This window comes from Magnolia sinica, chromosome 7 (genome assembly GCF_029962835.1).
Source record: "Magnolia sinica isolate HGM2019 chromosome 7, MsV1, whole genome shotgun sequence".
In the NCBI taxonomy this organism is placed as follows: domain Eukaryota; kingdom Viridiplantae; phylum Streptophyta; class Magnoliopsida; order Magnoliales; family Magnoliaceae; genus Magnolia; species Magnolia sinica.
This window is the reverse complement of record NC_080579.1, coordinates 59355186-59361099: the sequence shown is the minus strand read 5'-3', so window position 1 is coordinate 59361099 and position 5914 is coordinate 59355186. Positions and strand designations below refer to the sequence as shown.

The following is a 5914-nucleotide window of genomic DNA, read 5'->3' as shown; positions in this document are numbered from 1 at the left end:
TAACCGTCTAAGATCATCGCTATCGGACTTTTGACGCGCGGTCCAGGTCCGATCCAAAGTTTTTAAAAATTCCCAAGAGCAACTGGATTTAGCGATGAATCCCAGATTTTAAAGTAATATAGCGCTAACTATTCTACAAATTTTGAGTCATGCAGATCAAATTTAAAGTGATTGATGCTAATTTCACAACCAATTAAGTTTAACGCTAATTACCCCACAAATAGCTTCTAAGGAAAATAGAGGTAGTACTCGGGTCTTGGCACAAAAATTTTCAGGTCATTACATTCTCCCACCTTCTTTTGCATGCATCCTCCAAACAGGAAGTGGGAGTCCTTTATAACGTGGATGGGCTTCTGGAGCCTTCATGCGTACCTCATACATAGCTGGAGTGTGGAGAATACCTACCCGACTCATCGATAGCAGACTCATTTGCGAGCTGGTCAAACTCAGCCTAGCTTATAACCCCCTCACTTAGGCGGCTAAGGCCACACCCCCTTCCAACTGACCACGACACAGTGGGAGACACGGCCTACTGGTATTCGGCACTCGGGCGCTCATGTATCCACTTGGTCTAGGTGTTAGAGAATCTCTTGGTACCAAAAAGGTTCTAGGATTTTCACCCAAGAACATCCTAAGTGCCCATAGTGCTAAAACCAAGTATTTTTAGTATCCGATACCGCCATCCATGATGTGCCTATGGAGGCCACGGCCCTGATGTCGCTAGGGCGTACAATGGTAATATCGTACATATGCGAGATGCATGAGTCATATTATCCAGTCATGCAGCAAACCTACGTGTACCATGCGCTCATGTGGGTAACTCCTATTAGTGAGTCCTATAAATAATCCACTCAATGGCATATGATATGATTAGTCACTCCTCATATCAAGCATACATATGATGCGAATGGGTATAAATCATGGAATTATACTAAGCATGTTATAAAGTGATGAACTATCCTTCCAACGAAGATGGGCCTAGACCACGTACACACAACAAGTAGGGGCCTATCAATGGGCCCTAAGGAGAGGAACATTTAACTAACATTGTACTTACGATGTGGATGTCAAACCATCATTACTCCCAAGGCATAGCCCGTTATAAACACCATTACATAAACCATGGTTGTAACACCCCGAATTTTTGCCAACCTAGACTTAGACGTCTTTAGGCAATGGGTCAACCATAACACTCTCAAAGCTTAATCCCAATGTGTAAAGTTCCTTTTTAATCATTTTCCTAGAATTATGAATTACAATAGCCAAGGTCAGGGCATCTACTAATGTGCTCATTGAATATGGACCCCATAGGAGCCTTAGCCAATTTCAGGGTGAGAATGTTTTAAGGAGGTTAGACTAAAATGAGTTAGACGAGCATAAATAGTATACACCCTACCACGAATATAAACTTGAAATCAGTAAAGCTTAGGCGAAAGGAATAATAGAATCTTTACTCATTACCCTTAGCAAATTTCGGGGACGAAATTATTTTAAGGGGGGTAGATTGTAACACCTCGAATTTTTGCCAACCTAGAATTAAACGTCCTTAGGCAATGGGTCAACCATAACACTCTCAAAGCTCAATCCCAAAGCGTAAAGTTCCTTTTTAACCATTTTCCTTCGAGATCTCATCCTTCACCATCCTATTCTTCAAATTTTTCTAAGAACATTCATAATACACACCAATCCTAGGGTATAAATGATGAAGAACAATACCGAAACTAAAACTTACCATAAATAGTAACTGATTGGATAAAATGGGTATTTGACCCTTAACATTTTGGAATCTAACAAAATAAATAGGTTAATTGGATAGATTAGCTTCTCCTACCCTAAAATCAAATATTGTATGTTGCGTAACTCATTCTATTTTGTAAATTGGACCCGAAAATGCCTCACACAGACTCGTGGGCCTAAACGACTTAATTCGGGGTGACCCGGGGTGGGTCCCACATGTTTCCGACAACCCCCGGGGGGGGGGGGGGGGTGTTGAGGGTCAAATATTACATATCAGACCCTGTTATTGCCTGGATTTTCAAACATGATATTATTTAACGGCTCGATTTAAATCGTGTTTGTGTTGCAGGGCGTATTTACGAGCCTGGACTGGGAAAATGTATTAAAAGCACGGATTTAACATTCAGAATACACCAAGGCAAGGGACAGACTCTAGGGGACCAAGATCCATGGAATTACATGCCAGGGATCTGCGAAAATCGAGGATCTGAAACTCAAGCGGCCTGAAAGTCAGCCAGAATGCAAGATCATGGGGTTCCCACCATCCGTTCAGCTCAAAACTTCATACATGGCTAGGGGCCCACAAATTAACCGTACACATTAAAAATCATCCATTGGATCACTGTGCAAGTGACCCAATGAACAGATCAGCCCACAATTTACTGATCTGGGGCCCACCTGATCTCTGGATATACCCCATCTTCGGTCTCAACGCCTTAAATGAGGTGAAAAAATGGATGGATGGTACAGATTTCTCTTGAACATCACAATGAACCCATATGTACATTACATGTACATAGGGTACATGTGAATGGGAAGTGCACCGGACGGAGAGTCTGGTCAAGCTAGGGGCTGACCGAAGTCCGTTTTTGATCTGGAAACAGCGTCCGACGCTGTCTCACCGGATGATCGCTGTGGGCCCCACTCGCTCTTCATTTCGATGATCCGACCAGTTCACATGCCTTATAAGATGGCTAAGACCAATGCTTAGGTGCCTTTTTGCCACTATAAAAGCGTCTTCGCGATCCCAGTCGTTAAACGCAGGATGGACAGCGGAGTAGAAGATCTTGTGCACCCCATCGATTTCACTCCAAAAATCACCATTCCCGAATAGTTTTTCACAAGGATTTCAATGGACGGTGTGGATTTCTCAACAGAATTCAATCATGGCCTCCACCAACGTCCCAGCGCAAGAAGCGCGCAAGCTCTGTTGCACGCAACCGGGACTTTCGGGCCGTTCCTTGATCAAGATGGTGATCGGATCAGCAATCCAAACAGTTCATTCTCATCAACATGGAGCTGTGACCACCACCGAGAAGTTCGAATGGATCAGATAGCCAAATCGGATCTACTATTATGCCAAATGCGGGTTGATCGTGGGTCCTCCACCGGCTGCTGCGTACTGACTGCGTAAAGGAAGAATGAAAGCCCCAGCTGACCCCACTGCTGCCGAAAACTTCCGCATAGAGTCGGAAACTCTGCCCCGACTACACTGTTATAAAGGAGAGAGGAGAAGAAAGAAAGAAGGGAGGCTTGGCTACTGGAACGTGAGCATGAGCAGAGGTAGAAAACATCGGTTGGGGCAGGACCTGAAGGACGCAAGAAGGGAGAGAGTACAAGGGTCCTATGGCTGGGTTTTTTAGGGTACGACTGAAGGAGCTTGGCTTGGTTGGGATCAGTGGGGATTCTCTTTGAACAGGGAAGCTTGAACGTGGGGCTGGAGTCGGCTGTGGAGCAGACTAGGAGGCTTGAGAGTTTCTTCTTCCTTTTATTTTAACTTGTTTATTTTTAAGAGATCCAGCTCATCCATGTCTGGCTGAACCTCTTAGCTAGGGCTAAGAGGTGAAGCCTGTAGCGTGATGGGAGACTGTTGCTATGCCTTTTATTTAAACTGAATTGATTTTTGATTTAATTTTATTATGAGAGTATTTGTTGTCTTTAATGGCCTGTTGTGACTGACATTACAATGGGTTTGCAATGGCTTTGAGTATTTCTTTTTCCATATTTTGATTGTGACGTCAGGAAGCCCTGTTGTTCGCCATCGTCTCCTGGGCATGGTTGAATGGCGGTATCCTTCCTAACCTTCATAATCATCTGATTGGTTGGTAATTGGATTAATTCTGTTGTTTGCTTTGTCTCCTGGGCATGGTTTGATGATAAAATCCATTCTGATTCATATTCCTTTCATCACATGAAGACTAAATAAAGTAAGTTCAATTTGATTTCCATGATTCTTAATGCAGGCATAAGATCTCCCTGATCTCTACAAGTGGATCCTCTGAATCCCTAGTTTCCCTTCCCTGAATTGTTTAAAGTTTTAGATAATTACTCCACAATTATTCCTTAAATTCTATTTGATTTAGATTACATCTTAGTCTAGTTCTAGTTCTACTTAGTTTCAGATAACGTATAGGTATCAGTCCCTTGGGATTCAACCTCGGTCTCACCGAGTTTATTACTACATTACAACCCTATACTTGGGGAGTGAACAAGTTTTTGGCGCCGTTACCGGGGACTGACGGTTACGTTTTTCTGAAATTAATTAGTTAGGGTTAGGATTAGGATTTTACTAACTTTAGGTTAAAGGTTTTTATTTTATTTTATTTTTAGGAACTATTATTTTGTTTTGAGAAACTAGGTTAATTATTTCCCTTTTTAGGAATTAACTTTTTATTTTTATTTTTAATAACTTTCTAATTTTAACTCTTTTAGAATTTAATTTTGTTTCCTAATTTATTTTTATAATTTTTGTTTAGAAACTAACCTTCCTATTTTGTAGGCCTTTAAGATAGAAATTTCTAATTCGGTAAGCTCCTTCCCTACTTTCCATTTTTCAGTTCTCTTTTAGTAATTTACTTTCTAGTTTAGGACTGTCCTAATTTATTTTAGAAATTTTCACTTTCTTTTAGGAATTCCTTCTTTTAGAAATTAGTTTACTGCTATCTTTCTTTTAAAGGATTGTTCTTCTCTTTTTAGAATCTAACTTATTTTATTTTATTTTGCAGGTTTTTAACTTATGGACTCCAATTTGGTAATTTCTTTCCAACTCTCTCTTTCTTTCTAGATTTTCTTTCCCTTTCTTAGGATTAGGTTTTGAATTTAATTGAGGGCTATGAGTGTTTCATGCCCAAGTGGACCCGTGACAACACTCGACGTCTCTTGACTGAAGGAGGATTGGTTGAGGGGTTGACTATCCATCGCAGGACTAGACACCACTCGAAATCCGCTGAGTTAATTGAAGTTATGGCTGAAGACCAACCTCCTCTACTTCCACCCAGGGTGGAGGATACCCAAGATGAGAACGAGGTGCATCAGGCACCCCCGCCTCGTACTTTACGAGATTATCTACAACCGGCGGGAGTGAGTACGCCCTCATGCATGATTTTCCTTGAAAACATAGGACAAATGGACATCAAGCCAGGAGTTATCCAACTCCTTCCCAAATTCCATGGACTTGAATCAGAAAGTCCATATTTACATTTAAAAGAGTTCGATGAGATTATAGTTACATTATGTTTTCCTAATGTATCTTAGGATACAATCAGGCTGAAACTCTTTCCTTTTTCCTTAAAAGAGAAAGCTAAGATGTGGTTACATTCACTGCGTCCTAGATCCATTGGCACATAGAACGACATGTAGAGGGAATTCATAAAAAAATTCTTCCCACATCATAAAACGATTACCCTCAGAAAAGCAATCATGAACTTTGCCCAAAAGGAAGATGAAACATTCTTCCAATGTTGGGAAAGGTTCAAAGATTTGGTCAGTTCATGCCCACAACATGGATTTGAAATGTGGCGCATTACAAATTTTTTCTATGATGGACTGACATCTTCCATGTGCCAAATGGTCGAGACAATGTGTAATGGAGAGTTCATTAATAAAGATGTTGACGAGGTATGGGATTACCTCGATAGTCTTGCTGAAAAAACACAATCATGGGACTATTACCCAAAGTTGAACACCACGTCTAGGCCGACTCAATTAAAGGAGAAAGGTGGATTATATCTCTTGAAAGAAGAGGATGATCTCAAGTGTAAAGTGACTACGCTCATAAGGAAAGTTGAGGCCATGGAAGGAAAGAAGGATAAGGTTATTGAAATTGTTTGCGGCATCTGTGATTGCAACATTCATACAACTGAAAATTGTCCTACAATACCCGCCTTTCGAGGAGTGT

At 41.1% G+C, this 5914-nt stretch overlaps 1 non-coding gene across 1 annotated transcript; it reads right to left on the bottom strand.

Annotated features, from left to right (window-relative positions):
- Positions 1 to 5418: 5418 nt before the first annotated feature.
- Positions 5419 to 5525, bottom strand: LOC131252468 (small nucleolar RNA R71). The gene has a single exon (XR_009174487.1). It is a non-coding gene; the product is annotated as a small nucleolar RNA R71 (small nucleolar RNA).
- Positions 5526 to 5914: the final 389 nt, after the last annotated feature.